Source organism: Kogia breviceps, chromosome 12 (genome assembly GCF_026419965.1).
Source record: "Kogia breviceps isolate mKogBre1 chromosome 12, mKogBre1 haplotype 1, whole genome shotgun sequence".
Lineage (NCBI taxonomy): Eukaryota > Metazoa > Chordata > Mammalia > Artiodactyla > Physeteridae > Kogia > Kogia breviceps.
The window spans coordinates 37,178,953-37,202,008 of NC_081321.1; the positions used below are offsets into that span (position 1 = coordinate 37,178,953).

At 40.0% G+C, this 23,056-nt stretch overlaps 1 long non-coding RNA gene across 1 annotated transcript in view; it reads left to right on the forward strand.

Moving 5' to 3' along the window:
* Positions 1–23,056, forward strand: part of LOC136792265 (uncharacterized) — a 158,084-nt gene that overhangs the window by 117,658 nt on the left and 17,370 nt on the right. Inside the window, exon 4 of the long non-coding RNA XR_010835796.1 lies at positions 13,146–13,189. This is a non-coding gene — a long non-coding RNA (uncharacterized lncRNA). The remainder of the gene's footprint in view (positions 1–13,145; positions 13,190–23,056) is intronic.

Consider the following 23,056-nt stretch of genomic DNA (forward strand, 5'->3'; position numbering starts at 1 on the left):
AGGAAGCAAGAGCTTCAATGGCCACTTGAGAAATTAGATACAACTCAGATTATAATTTACAATGCTGCCTATGCATCTGGATCCCTAGGCAGTGTTCCTTGTGCAATTACATCATCACTAAAGTTATATGATCACCTGAGGGAAAACCTAAAGATATCAGTTTCTCCATCACATGGGCCTCTGAGCAGAGCTGCTCACAACATGGCAGCTTACTTCCCCCAAGTGAGAAATCCAAGTGAAAGCAAGTGAAAGATGACTCCCCCAAGGCCGAAGCCATGGTCTTTTTTTTAACCTAATCTTGGAAGTGGCATCTTATTACTTCTACCGCATTCTGTTTGTTAGAAGCAAGTCAGTAAATCCAGCCCACATTCAAGGGGAGGGAATTGCACAAGTCACCATAGCGTGAAGCAGAGATCACTGGAAATCATCTTTGGTGTTGCCTAATTTACACGCTCTTCTAAAAAGACCAATCTTTCTGTAGCCATGCAAACAAATAACCACCCTACCAATTTTAAACCCATTTAATAGATGAACTACAACTTGCCTCATTAAACATGCTTTTGCAAGCCCAGTAAATGTGTATTATTAACATCTCACTTTTGTAAATCAATCATTCTAGAATAAATTCACTCCAGTTAGCACACCTCTGAGCAAAAGTCTCACTCGAGTAACCATGATTAAACAGATGATGACCATGAAAATCCACCAATCTTTGAACGTCACTGATTTCCCCAAACCCTCTGTAAGATCAGTAGTCTGCTCTGCTTGGAGAGACTGTTCCCGATCAACATAGCTCTTCCCTACTATGTCAGCAATAAATTCAGTTTTATGTTTTTATCTGTTTGAGGTATTGAGTGCAGGTCTATCACCCTCTGACAATCCAATACATAATGTTTTAAGCTTACTACTAAGTTTGTGTAGTAAGTTGTTAGGAAGCAAAAGCGAACTCATACACTCTGGCAAATAACAGGTCCATCACAAGTCATTCCGTTTTTCATCCTAAAAAGAGTAGGATCCTGGCTCATTTGACATGGAAGTTGGAGAGCATAGATTGCAAATCACTAATGGAAATGATGGCTGTAAAAGCAGTGTCAAAGTAATCACTGTCAGGGGCTTCCCAGGGGCTTCAGGGGCTTCCGGGGCTTCCCGGGCTTCCCGGGGGCTTCCCTTCCCTGGTGGCGCAGTGGTTGAGAATCTGCCTGCCGATGCAGGGGACGCGGGTTCGTGCCCCGGTCCGGGAAGATCCCACGTGCCGCGGAGCGGCTAGGCCCGTGAGCCATGGCCACTGAGCCTGGGCATCCGGAGCCTGTGCTCCACAACGGGAGAGGCCACAACAGTGAGAGGCCCGCGTACCGTAAAAAAAAAAAAAAACAAGTAATCACTGTCGTGAATTCAGATTAATTTGTGATTTAATACATTTTATTTTCTCACTCCTATTACAGTGCAGAATTACAGATGTCTTCAGTGTTTCTGGAGGAGTCCTTTCAATTTGGCTTTTAAATGCATTCAGGGATTTGATCTTTTCTCTTAAAACACTAAAAATGCTAGTGTTGATCTTGTGAAGGCACATACTCTCACACAACTGCAGAGTGATTTGTGAGAAGTCGATATCTGGAAGGCATGTTTTAAAAGCTCTGATTTATCTTTATGGTGAAAGAAAGAGGAATTATTAAGAAATTCTTGGAAGTGGGCTATGAGTAGGATTTTTTCCTCCAACATTTATAGGCTTTAATTTGAAGCTCCCTTAATGCAACACTTGTCAAAACATGGTCCATGGTATCTTGTGCTGATTTTCCTGAAGAACAGCACATTTAAAAAATTCTGAGGTTTGTCACATGCTGGTCAACAACCAGATGATCAGCAAACCCTACGAAGGAGGAATATGGCAAGAAATAGTCTAAGAAATAAAACTGATATTCCCCAAACCAATTGTATTCAATACTCATTTAACATCTTAGTGTATGAAAAGGACTGGGTTTAGGGGTTGGAATTGGAGATCAAACCAGGAAGGTTGAACCTTAAATGCCGTAACAAAGAACCTTAAGTATATTTTTAAAGAGCACAGGGAGCTTTTGAAATGGTTTAAATACAGCAACGACATAATTAGATCTGTGTTTTAGGAATATCAATCTGGTATATGTGTAGAATGTGTAGGATGAATCACATTGGGGACATAATGGAGGGAAGTAAACCAGTTGGGAAACCATCATGGTACTCCAGGTTGTGAGTTCATATTGCTGTTCTACCACTTAACAAATATGTAACCTTAGAAACCACCTAACAGTTGCACCTCAGTCTCTCCATCAGCGAAATTGGGTGAGATTGATCTATATGATCCCTAAGATCCTTTATAAAACCTAGAAAAGCAACCCAAAACTCTTTTAATTCTCTGGGGTTCTAGGAAGCAAAATTAAAGCAATGTGAGAATTTGGGTCATTGAAAGAGCAAAAACAGCCTTGATAAGTGTTGGTCAGGGATAAACTTCCTTTATTACTTTAACCCTCTCCCAATGCAGAAATATCGCCTACGTACTGGTTGGCAGGTGGCCCCCGGGCTCTGCTTCAGTACCTCCAGTGATAGAGAACTCTGAAGGGTACCATTTCATCCATTGCTGGGCAGCCCTAAATGTGTTTTCATTTGCTTTTATGTTGAGGTGAAATTTGCTCATTATTATTAGGTCTGGAATTACACTGAATAAGTCCCTTTTTTTTCTTCTGTGTGACCATTAAACTTGAGCCTAGTCCGTCTCAACTAAGCATCCTGAAATATTTTCAACTGTTTTTTGAGGGTGTGGTTTGGGACCCATCTTGAATATCCAGGGTGACATGGGTGTAGTTTCCATTATCATCAGAATGCTGCAGTGACAGCCCCTGGCTCCTCCTCAACCTCCCATCGCTGTTGCAGTGAGGACAGAGCTCAGACTCTCCCTCCCCAGTCAAAACCTGTGGTTCTCCAGAGTGCAGGCTCCAGGGATGAGGCTTGTGCAATGATCCAGGACCTCTCTGTGGATGGTTAACAAGTGGGCTGGGACTGAAGGTCCCTCTTTTCCAGTGGGAGGGGCTGCACCTGAACCCACCCAAAGCCAAGGACATGGTGGCCTCTGGACTGGTCGCTTCTTTCCCCCAGCAGGAGCAGCTGTGAATTCCCATGGGCCCTGGGCGGGTACTGTTTCTCAGTTCTCCTGTAATCAGCAAGCACTTAAGTTCAGTCAGCTCAGCACCTGAGTCCAAAAGAGTTTGTCCCCCCACCGACTTATAAGTCCACTTTCAAGACTGTACAATAAGAAGAACAGGGCTCTCCAAATGTCCTTGGGTTTCACATTTCCCCAGTAAATCTTGTACCTTTCTGCCTAGTCTGAAGGTATGGCATTCACCCTCGTCCACTTCACCATAGAGTTAGAGTACACACACACACACACAGGTCCCCTCCTAATTGCTTTTTGCTGAGAGATTAGGTCCCAGTCTTCTCACACCATGTGTGGATTGAGTTTTTCACTTAATGGGTTTTCTGAAAGCAAAAGGTTTAATCCCAACCACCTGTCTCTTACTCAGAGGCGATCCCTGCCCTTAACCCAAAGGACACAGAGTCATCCCACAAACATATGAACCAGCTAGAGATAAGGTCTGGGGAAAGTAGGCTCGGAGCGCCCAGAACATCCCTCTATGGGCGGTTCCTCCATTCATCCAGCCTCTGGAGAGCAGCCATGCAGGGAGACCAGAAACTGGAGCTTGCCTGGGCAGGTCTCTAATCTCTGAAGAGTAGTTTCAGAGAGCTCTGGCAGTTTCTTTGTGAAAGTGAAGATTTTAGTTCCTGAAAATCTGAACTATTATATTATTATTCAAGCTGGTCTCTGGCCACTTAGTCATCGTTCTGTCTAGCATGATACCAAGGCAGGAAAAAAAGTGGGCTTCAGGCTGGACACTTACAACTAGCCTCCTGTTTGCATTTCCTGAGACGGGAGATAGGTGGGCTCCAGGTTAGGCACTTACAATCGGCCTCATGTTTGCTCTCTGAAATGGAAGTAACAACAGAAACGTGGTAAATAGCCAGGCTTTGTCTCCTGTGGACACCTTAAGATAACAGTCATGGCAGGAACAGAGAGGGGCTAACCCTTGTTTGAGTAAAGGATCAAGAGGTCATATATTTCCCAACCCTCGGGAAAGGGCGACATTGCACATGTGCAGAAAGTCTCCTTGGGGGTCAAAAAGGAGGGGGCACCACCCCAAAATATATGATGCTAAGGCTGTCCCATAGGCCTCTGGGCTGGAATCCATCCTGGAAAAAAGCGGTGCACGCATGTTGGCGAGGGTCCTAGGGTAGGTCAGGTGTGGAAAAAGAAACCAGATAATTGGCCAGAGGTAAACAAAGACCCAGAAGAAATGCCCTATATAAGTGACTTAACGGCCTCTTTACTGGGCTCCTCCTCATTAGGGAGGACACCCACACCCTTCCTCTCGGGGTGTGCAACTCTGCCTTGTTTCTATCTTCACTAAACAAACTGTTTCTCTGTGTGCTCTCCCACCTGTTGTCGTGCTATGTCTCTAATAATAAACTGTGTGCCTGTTTTTATAGTTTTTGCTTCTGTGAGAAATGCATTTCTCGCTGGGGGCAAGAGCCAGGGGCTGTGGTGACTAGGATTCCTGGTTTTCATCCAGGCTACCTAGGTTCAATTCCTGGCCAGGGAATTAAGATCTCGCTTCACGCCAATGCTCACTGCTGCCTCTCTGAGATCAATACCCTTGGTCCTCTAACCACCACCAGCAAGAAGGAAGAGGTGACGTCTGCTATTGGCAGGAGGTTGCAGTCGGCAGCTGACAGTCCTCCTTTGGAGGTGGAGCTAGGGAGACTCATGGAGGTGTGTGTGGGGGGGTGCCTACAGGTATCATCCAAAGAAGAGAAGTCTGAGGAACAGTTCATACCTGTTCTTTTAAGAAACCTCCATGTTATCTCAGTCAGGTAAATGGCAGAGCCATTTCTCATATTGGAAAGGCCCATTTACTTGGTAGAGACAGATAAAATGTCCTCTGAGTGGCATGCATTTGCCTTGTGGCTATGTCACTTCAGAATGAATATTTCAGCCTGCTAATAGGAGCTGGCCAGCTTTTATTGGGCATTTACTATGTGCACAGTTCCAGTTGCTTTACAAATTTTAACCCTTTTAATCCACAGAAAAGGAATACGGCAAAAACATTCATATTAACTCCATTTTATAGGTGAAGGAACTGAGACACAGAGTTAGAAGTCTGCTCTGGGTCACACAGTGAATAGGCAGGGCAGAGCCAGGAGTGGGACCTAAACAATCTGGCTCCAAAGCCCAGGCCTGACCCCTGCACCACCCTGCCTACCCAGATATTGCTGTCCCTTCAGTTTGGCCCCTACTTACCTTTCCAAGTCCATCTCTTTACTTCCAAGTAGCAAAACTGGAGCATTCGCTCTTTCCTTGACAAAATCCATTCCCCACCTCTGTGTCCTCTCATGATCTTCTTTCTGCCCAAAATGCCTGTCTCCAGGCCCCTTCTCTGCCTGAAAACCTCACACCCATTTTGGGGAGAAGCCATCTCAAAGATACCATCAAAGCAAAAGAATCTAACATTTGCTAAGTTCCCACTAACTTTGGGATACTCTACTAAGGAAATTCACATAAAATACTTTAATTCTCAGTCCAACTCTTTGTGGTAAGAGAGACAAGGAAAGGCACTGAGATGAGTTTTCTGCTCAGCTAGGAAAGGGCAGAGCTGCACAGACCCTTGTGTAGAGTGTGGCCAAGGGCACTAGGGGTGTCCTTTCTTTTCCTTGTTCCTCCCACACAGCACTCTGTCCATATCAGGATGCGTTACTATACCTTATAGTACAGGGTGTTATGTAATGCCCCTGACTTCTGAGGGCAGAAATTGTGTCTATGCTCCCTTTCCTCCCTGAGGCACCCCACCTAGTTCTTTGAACCTAAGTCAATTAATAAATATTTGTGTAATTGAGTAAAACTGAATTGAGGATCAGGGAGACAGCCTTGGTGGGGAAGACAGGCTCACACTTGCCAATTCCAATGCTTCTTCCAAGTTCTGAAATAATGAGCTCTCAGTTTCTTTGAGTTGATAAGCATTTGGGGAAGGAAGCAGTGAACTGAAACAAGCAAGTACACACCTCAGTCCACCAAGAGGAAGCTCCTGTTCTCAGACATGACAAGTTCCCAAAATATGTGGTGTTAATTCCAATAGCATGCATTTAGCACAGCTTGTGACTGCATGAACATGTGGGAACGAGCTCGGGAACAAAGAGACATCCTCACCCAAAGGTGCCAGAATACCTGAAAGCATCACAAAAGCAATTTCACTTGACTGTTACATGGCTCCTGCAAAGGAAAAAATTTGTTTGGTTACTTTCTTTTATCATATGCCATGCTTTTACTTTAAAGTGTTTAATGAGCCTGTGTTTGTTGTGTGCCAGCTATGTAAGTAATTAAGAGCCCAAGTCACTTGCCTATTCCACCATCGCTGGATCCTAAGTTCCAGAAAATAGAAAACAACAACAACAAAAATATATGTTCCTCTTCAATTCCTGCTGCCTTTTCCTCTCTCATTCTGAAGCAGAGGGCTGAGAGACATAAAGATAATCCAGCCATTCAGGGCTGGCAAAACAAGTTTCAAGATGCCAAGACTCTTTATCTTGTCCTGATGCCATAGAGCTGAAAAACACAAGTGGCTTTAAAATACTTAAACCCGATGAAGCCACCACTCATAAAACACTGAAGGACAACCAAAAAGGGAACTTAGCTTACATTTTATCCTACACATCAACACAGGGAACTCAAGGTAGCATGATGTGGTAGAAATTGGATTTGAACTTGATCAAAAAGGCTGTACATGTGAATGATACATTTCGAGGGGGAAAAAAACAGATGCAGGGAAACCAAAAGAAAACAGTGGCAATTACTTTCTAAAAGATGATAAGGACATCCTAGGTCAGTGTTAGAAAGAATGATGAGGCAATAACAAATCTGGAAAGGATTTGGTAGGTATTGGGAAAGGGCTGGTAATTGATTGAGGATTGGTGAGGGGTGAAGGATGACTCCCTTTCTGCAGGCTTGAGTGACAGGGTAGGAAGTGCTGTTACCACATGAAACATATCAACAGAATATAGGAGCAGCGGAAGGGGTGAGGAGAAGACCATGAGGAAGTTGTAGCAGCTTAAAGCTGCTTGCTCCAGGGAGAAGCAACGCCATCAGATACTAATGAGAAGATTGGCATGTGTTAGGGCCTTGAGGATGGTCAAGGTTTACAGTGGTAAGTGAATATAGAGAAGAAGGTAAACAAAGGGAGCACAAAGATTGAAGGGCAGAACTGAGGCCTCAGCGGAGCGTGGAGAGCACAGATTGGCAGAGTAATATGGTTTTCTCCACCTGTGTCAACTGTCCAGCTGTTGGAGGAAGGAGAGCAGAGAGTGGCACCAATTGACCAGAAATGAGCTTCAAAAAGGAGCCATTCTGAAAGGCATGACGATGACTGGGTTTAGCATACTCTGATTACCGAAGTCTTGACTGAGATAGTCAGGTAGTTTCTACCCAGGCCAGACGCGTAACCCACATGATTTGTGTTTTTAAGTTAATCACTGTATAAACTAATGCACGTAGAGAAAGAGTTGAGGGAGCTAGGCCTGGAGGAAGGGAGACTAGCCCGGAAGGCGGTCTGTGTGAAAGAGAAATGGTTCTGGTCTGAGGCAATATTAGATGAGCTATAACTTTGGGCCTATGAAGTCAATAGAAAGGTGGATTTTTGTTTGTTTGTTTCAGTTTTTTTTTTGTTTATCTGATTGTCTGGGTTAATGCATGATTGAATCCTTAAAAGAGAAACAAATGCAGGTGTATTTTTAATTTTTTTATTTTTTTTGCGGTACGCGGGCCTCTCACTGTTGTGGCCTCTCCCGTTGCGGAGCACAGGCTCCGGACGCGCAGACTCAGTGGCCGTGGCTCACGGGCCCAGCCGCTCCGCGGCATGTGGGATCTTCCCGGACTGGGGCACGAACTTGTGTCCCTTGCTTTGGCAGGTGGATTCTCAACCACTGCACCACCAGGGAAGCCCTTTCATTTTTATTTTTAAGAGACAGTATGATTTGGCAGGTAAGAACAGATGCTCTGGTACATCAGCTCCCTGGGTTCAAATCCCAGCTCTACCATATAAGAGCTGTGTGATCTTCAACAAGTTATCTCATCTTCATCTGTAAAGTGGAAATAATGAGTTTACTTAGTTATATGGTTGTTGTAAAACTTAAAGATGTTAATACGTTGAAAGAGCTTGGAAAAACTGTACATATGAAGAACTCAATAAATATTGGTATTATTCTTGTATATATTTAATTCAAGAGTCATCATCTCAAAGAGTCATTTTGTTCTTGATATTAAAATTAAAATGGCTAAAGGGCCTATCTATGGTGCCCTCCCCCGGATCTGTGTGCTTTCCTGCATATTACAGCAGCTCTTTCTCTCGAAACCACCACTTTTCATGTCCTGTGGTCTTTGTTCTACCAAGAGACACAGTTTCTTGTCCTAGATTTCCCTGAAGTATCTCCATCACAAGGCCAGTTAGAATAATTTCATCCAAGGCTTAGAGGGTAACAGCGGCAGTATACCACAGTGGCTGCAATTTACCGTGGACTCTCAGACACCCCTGTTTTGGAAAGTCCATGGGACATTCCCATTTCCAGGAAGGTGTGCCTGGCCACTGCTTTGTCTCACAGGACAAGTTCCTAAGCCTCTTCCTCTCTCGTTCAATTTCAATTTCACATCTCTCTTCCTTTCTTAGCCCAGTCTCTTCAGGTCCTCTTTCCTGGGCAACCACAGGAACTCCATCATTTTTCCTTTATTATTCACAGCAGTTAGCGTTCTCTTCGTTTCACACCCCCATCTTCCAGAAACAAGGCCTATCTAAGTGTTTTGTCAGATAAAAACTGAAGTCACGTTTTAAAAATAATATATTAGCAGACTATGACTCCATTCATCAAAGTGATCCTGGTTAATCATTTCTAAACGATGATTGACAGCCAAATGCAATTAATATTAACTGAAATGGTTAAAAATTGGAATTATTTAAATGTTTTTCACCAGTGAGGACACCACCATTAGCCTTTGTTCACATCACTGCAAAACTGAGTTTAAATTTGTAGCTGTAAGTAAGGGCAAATATAACCACATTGATAGAGCTATAAACAATATAAGAATTATTAGCCTTGATTTCAAGGCTTTACACAAATACTGCCTTACTTTGCAATGTAATCTAACTATGACACTTTCTCCATATTTATAATGGGAATAAATACCATATTATTCCTACTGCTTTCTCTTTGGAATATTGTAATGTCCAAATAATTTTAGTAAAAGGTCTTTATTTTGACATTATATAAGAAAAAGAAGAAATGCATATCCACTTAAGAACAATATTTTTATTTTATTTCATTTTTTTTCTGGTACGCGGGCCTCTCACTGTTGTGGCCTCTCCCGTTGCGGAGCACAGGCTCCGCGGCCATGGCTCACGGGCCCAGCCGCTCCGGCATGTGGGATCTTCCCGGACCGGGGCACGAACCCGTGTCCCCTGCATCGGCAGGCGGACTCTCAACCACTGTGCCACCAGGGAAGCCCAAGAACAATATTTTTAAAAACCCATATATTATTACTAACAAAATATGTTAATATTGCATATCCTATACTAACTAAAGTACCATTTTTTTTTCTTAAACAAGGTGGGAAAAACAATTAAAGGACTAATAAACAACCAAAAAAAAAAAAAAAAAAGATTTTCTCACTAGGAAAATGCTGCTGTTGACTTTTCAAATAAATGTTTCCTCATTAAATGTACTTATGTAAACAACAAGTAGGTGCTACATAGTGTTGTTCTAATATAAATGTCTAACTCCTCTGTATATCAGTGAGTCACAAACTCTAGTGAAAAGCCTACTTTTATTCAATTTGTGGAGCATTTTTGCATCTTTGTTCATGAGATTGATTTGCAATTTTCTTTTATTTTAATATTCTTCACAGTTGTTGGGGTCAAGGTTACACTGGCCTCAGAAAATGAGCTGGGAACACTTATACGTTTTTCTTCTCTGGAAGAATTTGTATAAAAGTATTGTTATTTCTTCTTTAATGTTTGGAAGAGTTCACAGTTAGAAACACTGGACCTGGATTGTGTGTGCGTGAGTGTGTGTGTGTGTATGTGTGAAGGTTTATTGATGATAACTCAAACTGTTTTTATTTTTTCTTATCTATGTAAAAAAAGAAAAATTATTTAAAACTCAATATGTCCCATCATTCCTATACAGATGCAAGAACAAAACCAAATTATATGCTAAAAATCAACAAAGCTGTAAAACAAAGCTGTAAAACCTGCAGTATTCAAAATTAACACTATTATTTCAGTGTGATGGGTAATTGTTTTCCTTGGCTAAGTTGCAATTTGAAACCTAAATGCGTGTTGTTTGGGGCTTCCAAGTTTGCCCTCCCTAAGCTTTCTTGTGCCAAGTGATGACTCAAGTCTCCCACCCCTTTATTCATTCAAATATAAGAACTTTCTCTCATAAGGTACACAATGACATCATCTGGTCTTCAGTTAGCAGAAATTAAAACCCAGATTAAAACCCTCAGCTGCTCTTTTTTTACACTAGCCTGGAATCGTGAGACTAGTTCATTATATTACATGGTGGCAGGAGGTTGTTTCATATTGTCAAATCAATCTCATTTATTAACTAATATTAAAAAATTGAAATAGCACACTATGGAAAAATTTTTAATTGAAAACAATCTTTCAGAAGAGAACCTGCGTGTTCATAACTGGCAAAATAATTCAATTTGAGTGTAACTGAGAATAAGGGACAGGCATTTCTGTTTTGATATTAGGACACCTAAGGTCTGGCTGCTGATCTAGTATCAGGCAAACATGCTTCCAATGCATTGAAACTTAAGTGCGGTCACTTAAAATGACTCCTGTGGCTACTGTAAACACAAATGGAGTAGGAACTAAAACTGCACGATGGTACTTAAGGATAAAGTGGTTGTCTAGATGATTACTAATATGTTTGTAGTAATTGTTAAGATTATCATCAAACAGAAAATATAGACTTCAAGAATTTCTGTAGGGAACATGTGGATCATTGAAAATGCATTTAAAGTATAAACAGTAGATCACAGTAGCAAATGCTAATATGTATAACTCAGTTCTATTGTTCTATAATAGCCAATATCAGGAGTTTGTTTCTGTAACCAGAAATTGTGGGAGAAAGCGTATATACTATACAGTGACTATATTTTTGACAATAAATGATTAAATGAATAAAAGAAAGTGCACTTAAAGAACCCCATGAGTCTAAGACCCCCAGTTGAAAAACACTATCCCATATAAAGGAATCAAGTTTTACAAATTCTGGTACTGTCTGGTGACCTGTTCGTTCATCATCCAGTTCTGTCGTTGCTTCCTCTGTGTTCTCTGCTGTCTTGTCCCAGAGCCAATGTTTACTTTTAACAGGGCCCTTGCTATTGGGCACAGAGATTTTAGGCTTTGCATCTGCACATGCAAAGTCTACTCCAAGTGTTGAGCTAAGACAACGTGAGAGAGTGGCATGGACATATATACACCACCAAATGTAAAATAGATAGCTAGTGGGAAGCAGCCGCGTAGCACAGGGAGATCAGCTCCTGCTTTGTGACCACCTAGAGGGGTGGGATAGGCAGGGTGGGAGGGAGATGCAAGAGGGAGGAGATATGGGAACATATGTATATGTATAACCGATTCACTTTGTTATAAAGCAGAAACTAACACACCATTGTAAAGCAATTATACTCCAATAAAGATGTTAAAAGAAAAAAAAGATGCCTTGGCTGTCCTGTAACAAGTGCTGTAAAGGAATAGCTACCAGCTGTAGGGCAGGATCACATTCGTCCATGTGGTTTTTGTTGTTTATGCTATTTGTTTACCCTGTAACCTTCTCCTCTTGGGGATAGAGGATTTTATTGTCCCCCAAAGAAATCAGCACAAGAGAACAGAGAATAAATGCATTAAATCCTTGCTTTTTAAGTGTTAAAAAGCCTCTCCTATTGAAACTACTGAGTGGTTCACCAGCCCTTCTTCTCCCGGCCAGGGGAGGGGTCTTAGACAGAGAGTAAATTTAGAGATCAAGCAGAGAGCAAGCTGATGATGATAATCCCTGAACAGGTGTGCTGTGCCCTGCTTCCCTGCCTTGCGGTTAACATGGTGGGTGGCTGGCTGATAGAATAATTCTCCCAACAGTGGGAAACCCTGAGCAAAGGGGCCAGGTGCTCTTTTTTCTCTCCAGAACCCTGGGAAGTGCTCACTCAGCAGCAGCATCCTATGAAAATCTGAGATGGCTGACAGACTTGTGGTTGCCAAGAGGGAGGGAGGTGGGGAGGGATGGAGTGGGAGTTTGGGATTAGCAGATGCAAACTATTATGTATAGGATGGATACACAGCAAGGTCCTGCTGGGTAGCACAGGGAAGTATATTCAATGTCCTGTGATAAACCATAATGGAAAAGAATATGAAAAAGAATGTATATATGCATAACTGAATCAGTTTGCTCTACAGCAGAAAGTAACACAACATTGTAAATCAACTCCACTTCAATAAAATAAATTGAAAATAAAAAGAGATAGCTGTATGGGGAGTAGGGCTGGAGGGTCTGAGGTAGCCCCAGAAGCTTTCCCACAACCCATTTAAAAATAGGAAGGAGTCAGAAGGAGTTGCAAGGAAAGCAGGACTTTTCCATACCCCAAGAAAAGCACAAAAACTAGATACGAGCAAACTGACAGACCTGAAGTTGTTATATCAGTTGTAAGGGGATGTCTTCAAAGGACCTCAAAGGACAGTATGTCTAAAAATCAGGGAGAATGTGACCTCTTAGACGATGCTGGCATAAAGGGGTGATGCCATAACCATGTGGGACAAAGGCCATGGTAACGAATGTCAATGTGGACAGGTGACTAACATCTAGATGCCTCCCCTGATGCCATGATGGTACCTGAGCCTCAACATAGATGCCACCTCAGCAGAAGGAGGGTGGGGACAATCTCCAATAACTGACACTAGGACTAAATTTATCTGGAGTTGATTAATCACATTTTTTTTTTTTTTTTTACTATTTTTCAGTCTCTACATGTGGCAGAAATTCAAAAGAATCATAAATTGAATTGGTAAGTTCTCTTCTATAAAAATATTTATCAAAGAAATATATCCTGAATGCAGGCAAATAGATGCTGAGAAAATATCTGGGCTTCAACATTTTTCACACTTCAATATAAAAATATTGAATTAAGAATAGCTTCAATTCAGCAGCATTTGCTTGGAGCTTACCAGTTACCTCAATGACTGTAGAGAGAGATTTTCTCAGGTAGACAAAGTTTACAGAACCAAATCATTTAAAAGTATTAATCATTTCAAACCTATAAACCATAAAATGCAAATTTGAGGAAAATTTTAGGCATAAAATTTTGTAAGCACCTTATTCAAAAAGATAAATTCTTCAAATGATGGCAAGACATGATACTAAAGATAATAATGCTAAGAAAGGGATTAAAGCTCTTGAATAAATAGAAAATGAATACTTTTTACATATTTTTGCAAGGAAGAGATTTAATTTAAAATTTTACTTGTGAATAACATAAATATAGACATGAGCAAAATCATAAGTGTAGAGTTTATTGAATTTTCATAAACTGAAACCAGCAGCCAGCTGGTAAAAACAGGACACACCCAGAACCGTTCCCCTCCACGGAACCCCAGAAGCCCTCCTGCAGTTCCCGCCTACCCCTCTCAAAGTAACCGCTCTCCTGGCTTCTATCACCATAGATTAGTTTTGCCTGTTCTTGAATTCTATTTATGCTTTCTTTTGTGTCTGTCTTCTTATGCTCAGCGTTACATTTATGAGATTCATCTGTGATTTTGTGTGTAGTTGTATTTTGTGTATTCCCGTTGCTTTGTTCCTCTATTGTATAAATACACTACGATTTCTTTTTATTCTACTGTTGATGGACGCTGTGATGTTTTCAGTGAGAGGTTTTTATGAGGAGTGCTGTAAATGAGTGTATTCTTGTATATCTTTTGATATACACTCTTCTGTTGGGTCTACTCCTATGAGTGGAATTACTGGATCATATAGTATACGTATATTCAGCTTCAGAAGATGCTGCCGAACACCTTGCCAAAGCAGTAGTATGAATTTACATGACCATGTGCTGTATCGGTAAAGCCTCAGGTGCTGAATGTATCCTTATTAACATTTGCCTTTCTTCTCCCATTTCTTCCTTTTCTCAGTCTTCTCTGTCATCTCTGCCTCCTCCTCCTCCTTCTATTCCCTCTTCCTCCTCTCCCTCTCCTCCTCTCCCTCCTTGTATCACTCCCCACCCTCTTCTTCCTTCTTCTTTAGACCTTCTTTCTGGTGGATGTCTACTGGTAACATATCGTGGATTTAATTTGGATTTTCTTGATGTCTATTGAACTTGAGCATCTTTTCACTGAATTGGCCATTTGGGGATTCCCTTTTGTGAAATACCATTTAGAAAAATTGGGTTACCAACCTTTTTCTTATAGTTGTGAAGTTCTTTATAGAGTCTGGGTGTGAGTTCTTTGTCAGATACATGTATTTCAAATATATTCTCCCACTTGAAAATTATTAAACAATTAAGAGTCTGACATATATTGTAAGTTTTAATAAATATTCTATGAGAACACAAATTTCCTTTTTTAGTTCTAATTTGCTTTTCAGTTCTAATTTGCTAAAAGTTTATCATAAATGAGTGTTGCATTTTATTAAGTGCCTTCTTGCATCTTTCAAGTTGACCATATGCTTTTTTCTCCTTTATTAATGTAGGTGAGATACATTGATTGCATTTGAAATGATAAACCAATTTCAAGCTCTTGAAACAAACTCAACTTAGTCTATATACATTTTCCTTTTCTTTACACTTCAGAATCTTATTTTCTAATATTTTATTTAAGGTTTTTGCATCTACTCAGAAAGACTGGTCCATAATTTTCTTTTTTATGTCCATGCCCAGAATTAACGTCCTCATAAAACAAAACCAGTAAAAAATCTCTCTTTTTCTCTTCTCTGGAAAAAAATTATGTAAGGTTGATTATTGTTGCTTCCTAAAAAGTCTGGAAGAATTCATGGGTGAATCCAGCTGGATCTGGAATTCTCCTTCTGGGATGTTTTTAAATTACAGATTCAACATCTTCAGTAAATATAAAAATTTTTTTCAATGTTATTTTGCGGAAACTGTAGTTTTCAAGGAATCAGTCTAGTTCATCTTGATTTTCAAATGTATTGACATAAAGTTATATATAACTTCTCATTGTGATTTTCATGTCAGTAGGATCCATAATAGTAGTCTCTTTTCCATCCCTGATACTGTAATTTGTAATTTTTTCTCCTTATTCTTGATCAGTCTTCTGAGGAGTTTATTCTTTTCATTAGTCTTCAGAGAGCCACCTTTGGATTTATTGACTATTTCTAGAGTATACCAGTTTTCTATTTCAATAATTTTAGTTATTTATTATTTCTTTTTATCTACTTCCTTTAGGCATAATTTGCTGTATTTTTTAAAAAGTTTGTTAATTGTGTTGTTCAAATTGTCTATGTCCTTTCTGATTGTTAATCTGATTATATCAGTTACTAAGAGATAGCAGCTAAAATCTTCCATTATGTTTGTGGATTTATCTATTTCTCCTTTCAATTCTGTAAGTTTTTTTCCACTACCACATGAACAAACCCAGGCTATCCTATTGGAGGATGAGAGACCGTATGAATATTCCACTGCCACCCCAGCCATTCTGGCTAAGATCTCAGACATGTGAGTGAACCCAGGCATAAATAGTTGATCCTGGTCCAGACTAGGATGATCACCCAGCTGTTCTTAGCCCAAATTGATAAAGACAGACTCATGAGCTAGGTAAAGCTTTTGTTGCTTTAAGCCTCTAAGGTTTTGGTTGATGTGTTATATAGCAATAGGTAAATTAATTAGCAAAGTTTTGTAATTTGGGGGCCATGTAAGCATTTCCTTCCTGGATATGATTTTCTAATTGGTCTCCTGGGGCATGTTGGGATGCAGTTAAACAACTGAAAGAAATGAGAGGTGGTATAGATGGAATGTGAGGAGACTTCAAGCAGAACTATTTCAGATAGAGAATGAGAGCGTGATTTTCCTGTCAAAGAATGATTAATAGAGTTGGGAGAATCCAGAACCATCTTATTCTCCCAAATGTCGCCATTCTAATTTTCATGGCTCCACTCTTTCTCAATCAATGCTCTGCTTTCACATAAAATTGTAAGACTTAATTTCCCAAACCACATGATGACACTTTGCATCAGATTTTTCATATATTTTTCTTGAGATAAGAGATTATATTAGGGTAATCTGAGAAATTCCCTGGTTCTCGGATCATGCCTTGATCTAAAAACTTACAACACTGAGCCTTGAATTTCCTTTCTTTAAGCTCCAATGTGCATTAGAAGCATCTAGCCCTCAATACTGTCTTGTATTTCTTGTGCCTCTCCTACTGTGCTATGGAAGTAGTCTCTATCTGCCAAAAGTGCCAACAGGCACTTGCTCCATACAGCTTTAAAGATGGTTTAAGCAACTATTTTGCCATTGCATGCTGTGAATAATAAGTGTTCTATTCTTTAATGGCAACTGGATCGTCACTACCTTCCAGTCTACCAAGTCAGATAACCAGTCCCAGTCAATCGAGGTACCCCAGTGAGAGGTCAACATAGTTAACTGAGTCCATTCAAGCCAGTTTAAGCAGAAAGAGATTTAGTGTAGAGAATTAGATGCTTTTTAAAGTGGAGGCTGGAGTAACAGGCTCTAGGCTCAGCTTCTAAGAATGACTCCTAAAATGGTCCTGAAGAACTGGCCCACTAAGTGAGCTTGTGCCTCGACCACAACCAGGAATCTGGGAAGATAGGAAACCACCACCACAGCTACTGGTTCTAGAATGTCTCCTACCCTTGACCTCTGCCATGATGTGGGCAAGTAAACGTATCCCCTTGCTCCCATACTCAATAAAGCTAGGAGTGGGCCTAAAAGACCAGCCTCTTCTATATCTGACACAGAAATATGCCCATGGTACCATTTTCCAGAAGAACTAATAGAGCACAACTTCTCCCTTTCTAGATAACCTAGAATTTGACTCTTCCAAATCTCATACAGGTATATCTGTTGGCCTAAGCTGTGTGACTAACTGAACTCTTAAGGAATCACGGAAATGTGATCTTTCACTTTTCATCTCCTATTTTCTGACTGCACAAAGTATATCGGTAGCCCAATGGCATCAGCAACATTAGGGAATAGAGGTGAGCAAGCCCATTGCAGAACCTGACCCAAGGGCTACAATAGTTAATACCAGTGTCAGTAATATGGGAGATGCTCAATTCATATTATCTGTTTTTATTGTTATTGGTCTGCCATTGTTCATCAATGGGAAAAGGCAGACTCCAGGGTAGGGGAGCCTGAAGCTTCTTCAGGCCAGAGTAGAAACAAACCTTTATGTTGTTTTTTTTTTTGCTATGAGTGTCATGCTCTTACAAAAGGCTTTCCCAAAATACTAATGCTGGAAGGGGGCTAGTTTTTGATGAGTAACTTTTCATACTGTTTCTGTCTCATCATTAACTTTCTTCATCAATTAACTCCCCTCTTGAAAAAAATTCCACTTTCTATCTCTCCTTCCCTGGTCTTTCTGTTTCTGTTTCTTGGTTCCCTGCTCTCCCTCCCCTCTTTCCTGCCCTTCCACTCCCTCCTTCTCTCCTTTTCCTGACTTAAAAATAGGGTTTTTACATTATTAGAAACATTTTATATTATTGTTTTTCTAAAGTAAAGCCCTTTTCTAGAGTAAAGCCCTTTTCACTTCACTATAATGAATTAATATTTGTAAAGCATTTAAAATAGTTTCAGGCACATAGTAAGCATTGTTGGAATGTTCACTTTTATTTATTTACTGGTTTAAAAAAAAGACATAATTTAGGAATACTCTGGGGCCCATCTTGCATCATAGGGATTTTTGTTTTAAATCTTTAGGAATTAAACCACTTTGGATAGGATCCTATTTTTTTACAGTTATAAATAATAACTGTAGATATAATTGAAACGTAACATTATATTAGTTTAAGGTATACAACATAATGATTTGATACATGTATATTTTGCAAAATGATTACTGTAATAAAGTTAGTTATCCATCACCTCACATAGTTACAATTTTTTTCTTGTGATGAGAACTTTTAAGATTCACTCTCTTAGCAACTTGCAAATATACAACACTGTATTGTTAACTGTAATCACCATGCTGTACATTACATCCGCAGGACTTATTTATCTTATAAATGGAAGTTTGTACCCTTTGACCACCTTTACCCATTTTGCCCCCTGCCCTGGCATTCACTGGTCTATTCTCCATATCTTTGACTTCAGCTTTTTTAGATTCCACATATAAGTGAGATTATACAGTATTTGTCTTTCTCTGTCTAACTTATTTCACTTAGCATAAGGCCCTCAAGCTCCATCCATGTTGCTCTAATTATTTTATACTAAGTCCTGCCCTTGAATGAAAAACATAAGAGGGTGATTTCAGAAAAGGACCCTGATGAAAGCAAGAAAGTAGAAGTACAATTGATAGAGAAACACCTTCAAGTCTGAGAGGATGTAGCAGAACCTGCATTCAGGGCCCGTGTCCTGGGAAGCTCATGTCAGGGGAAGCCTTGACTGTAAAGATGTCCTTTAGATTTGCAGGAGGCAGAGACAGGGGTTGCGAGTGGGAAACCCTGAGTCTGGCTCACCTGGGGCCCTTACAGCTATTAGCTGCTTTGTTTTCCTGAACTTCAAGCACAGTTGAGTTTAATAAGGCTGTTGGATGGTCTTTTCGTCTATACATCCTTCCTTATGTTTTCCTCAGCTGTGACCAAGCCAAGTGGACACTGGGTGCCGAGCTTTCAGCCCCTGAGATAGCAATTTTATCTTTTAAGTCCCTTCAAAGGAGCATTTTACAACCCCTGTCTCAGCTTTTTAAGGTGAGGAAATGATCATTTTAAATAAGGGCTGCAATAGAACTCACATTTGGCACCTTCTTTGTTAGATTTAACCATTTCAGGAGTAAACAAGATGGCAGAGGAGGAGGTTTTTGACAAGAATAGTCATTAGCGGAGCCTGATTCAAGAACAGATCCTACACCTGAAACTAAAACAACATTGTAAATCAACTGTACTCCAATAAAAAAACCAAAATAAAACAACAAAAAACCCACAGCTAACAGAACCTGATGTTTGCAAACCATTCCTTACGTGGAGTTACATACATTCATCAGAACGTAAGTTCTTCAGTAATGCTGAGGAAAACCCATCAATGATTTGTGGCCAAGCAAAGACCCAGCTGTTTTCTCCAACATGACAGTGCTCTATCCAGTGTAGTCGATGTGACTGACAGATGGCTACTTTATAGACAAGATGACCATTTACCCTCATTTTCCAGGAAAGTCCTGGTTTATGTGTGTAGTCCTTGCATCCATCTGGTTAGTAGCCCCATCCATTCTCATGCATATACAGATTTGGATGATAACCTTATGGACAACTTCTTTAATAAACAAACAAGTGGTCAGGAACAAGTTGCACCAGGAAATGCAACATCTGCTCTTGCCCTACAGGGTTCCTTCATAAATTGTGATTTCTGGTAATTGAATTGGGAGCTTAATGGAATCTTGAGTGACAGATTGGGGGAGGGGTGCTTCCCACTAACCTGTACCCTCCAGAGCACTGTACCCTCCCTCCAGCCTGCCCTTAAAACTATACAAGACAGGACCATTGACATCATTTTGCTCATTTCCCACCTCACCACTCCTCTCCTTCATCCTTTGCTGCTGCTGCTTCCCCCCTGCTTTCTCCTTCTCCCTCTCTTCTTCCCCCTCCTCCCTCCTCCCCATCCTTCCCCTCCTCCTCCTCCTCTTCCTCCTCCTTCTTCTTCTTCTACTACTACTACTACTACTACTACTACTACTACTGCTATCATTACAAATTATTTTAAAATTACATTTTCTATTTTAGGAATCTTTGTTCAACAGTTGGAAAACATATTACAGCTGCACTATAAGAAATTATTTGTCTTAACTATATGTTTTCCTGGTTACTTGTTCTATTTCTCCTATTCTTGTATTTCTTGTATCCTTTGTCATTCCCCTTCTTGGATTACGTTTTTATTTTGAGTAATATTTTTCAGAGGGATCTGTGGGTGGCAAAATTTCTAAATTGCTTGCGTGTTCAAAATTATCTTCATTTTGCCTTCATACTTGAATGGTAATTCATCTGGGAAAAGTTTCCAAATCCTTTTCCCTCAGAATATTTTGGCTAATTCTCCATGGTTTTCTAACTTCTTCACTTGCCAATCAGAAGTCTGGTGCCAGATTCATTCTAACTCCTTTGCAATGTTATTTTCCTTCCACCTCTCTCTCTCTTTTTAAAAGTTTGTGGAATTTTCTTTTTATCCTTGGAGTTCTTGAAAATCACCAAAATGTGTTGTTTGTTAATATTTGCATAAAGCCCACAGTGAGCCCTTTTGATTTGAACACACTTGTCTTTCTTTAGCATAGGGAAATTTCTTCCACTATTTCTTTGATTTTATTTTTCCCTCCATGCTCTCTGTTCTCATTTTCTTGGGTAAAATATTTGGATGTATATTTATCTGGATACATCTCCAAGTTTATTAATTTTTCATGGTTTTCATTTTTCTTTCTTTTTGAACTGTGTTCTTAGAAAAGTCCTTAGCCTAAGCTTCCAGGACGCTAAGTGTGTCTCTAGTCCTCCCCGTTCCTATATTCAGTCCTTCTACTGAGTTTTCATTTTAGCAACCAGATTTTTAACTTGCAAGAATTATTTAGTGTTCTCATGCTTAAGTTTCATACTAAACACTTCTCATTTAGTGGATATAATTTTCTTGAATTCTCAGAAAACATTTCTGTAAAGATATTTTTAGGATTCATTTAATATCTTGCATTAATTTTGCTTCCCTCGATGATAATTCTTCTGTCTCTTCCATTTATTGGCTTTGTTTCTGTTTTATCAAATGCCGGGGTCTGGCTCTATAGGGAATTGTCCTACGTGATAGGTGGGCTTCTTTTGAAGTCCAGAGAGGCTTATCTTTTGAGTGTGAGGCTGTATGTCCACAGAGAAGCCAGAAGTGACCTGGGACATTACACTACCTCTCTCTCCAGCCCCTGGGCTCATGTTGGGCATTGTCTACGAGTAAACCTATTGTCTAGAGAGGTGTTCTTAGGACTTTAACTGGAGTGAATGCCGTAGGCAATGGCCTGGGAAGCATATTCCCAAACTCTGTTAGGTTTTGCCAACATCAAAGTCCAGTCCATCTGCTTTATATCATACAGAAATTCCTTAATATTCTTGTCTGCTAATGTCAGCTTTTTGGTTTACTAGTGCTTCTAAAGATTTGGTTTTTAATCCCTTCTATGATATTTAGGAGCGAACAATAAGTAGTTCATCCATTTTGAACTTTAAGGCATACCAATTCTCCAACTAGTCTCATCTCAAGGAAGGTTTAGCCAGTCTGAACAGTATGGATTTTATGGTTGATAAAGTTGCCCATAAAGCACCTCTTACTATGTACTTCTATTTACTGCTTTCTAATTATGTCTCTAATTTTATGGTTTTTAAAATTTCTAACTCATTAATGTTGAAGGAAATCCTATCATATGCTACAATAATATTACAACAACATTATGCTAAGTTAAATAAGCCAGTCACAAAAAGACAAATACTGCATGATTCCACTTATATGAGGTATCTAAAGTAGACAAACTCTTAAAGACAGAGACTAGAATGATGGTTGCCAGGGGCTGGGTGTGTTTGGGGTGTCGGGGGGGATTGTTCAATGGGTACTGAGTTTTAATTTTGCAAGATGAAAAATGGTTAAGGTGTGTTTTTAACCGCAACAAAAAATATCAGAGCTTTAAATCTCAGTTTGAGAGAAGCTTTATATGTAAATACTCCAGGAAGAGGGAAACAACTGGCTTAAATTTAGCCATAGCTGTAACTGACCAGTATCAGACCCTATTCTAACAGCAGGTTTGCAGAACAGGAAGGGTGGCTGAGAGTTTGACTCTGTGGGGCTTCTGAAGGGGCAGGGTGGGCACAGCATGATGCCAAAGGGTTAAACAAATGCAGACTGTTACACAGGAAAGTCAATGGTATTCTGATGCTGACATTTAGGAATTGAGCAATACAGATTTGATTGGGAGTTCAGTTTCCTACAAAGTTCCTTCAAGGAGTCAAAGGATGTTTGGAAAACGAATCCTATGGAATCCTCTATGTAGTTCATGAGGTTATGAGCTTCTTTTGAAGATTATCTTGTGTATGTGAGTGTGCTCTGAAAAGCTAAAAATATACAAGGTGGGTATTCGTGGTGACAAAATCAGCAACAAGAAATTGTTTTGACCTGCTTTTCCATTTTAAGTCCTTAGTCATCTAACTTGCTAAAAGCTAAATTTAAAAAGCCTCTGTGTTACAGGATAACTCTTCACCCTATTGTCCTAAGTGCATGCTTCCAATTTCATGGCGGTGACACCACACTGAGCATTAAGGAGAAGTTACAAAATATCAAAATTCCAAATGAACTAATATATGAAAATTAAGAAATACTAATGTTATCTTTTGATGAAAGATCATGAAAACAAAAACAGAACACTCAAATTTCTAAGCTATAACCTTATTTGGAGTAGGAGAATTTTCATTACATAAAGTTAATGGTTTTAAACACCTCAGGACAAACTAATCCAAAAGCAACTTTTTATTTCAGAAGGGTCTTGCTTAAGTGGTTTTCTATCCTCTTATCTTCTTATTATTGTGAATATTTGCTTTATAAATGTATTCTCCCATGCAATCAAGATCAAGGTATCTGCAGATTTGGTATCTGGTGAGAGCCCTCTTCCTGGTTTGCACATGGCTCTGCCTCTTCATGGCAGAGAGAGAGAAAGAGATAGAGAGAGAGAGGGAGAACACTCTGGTC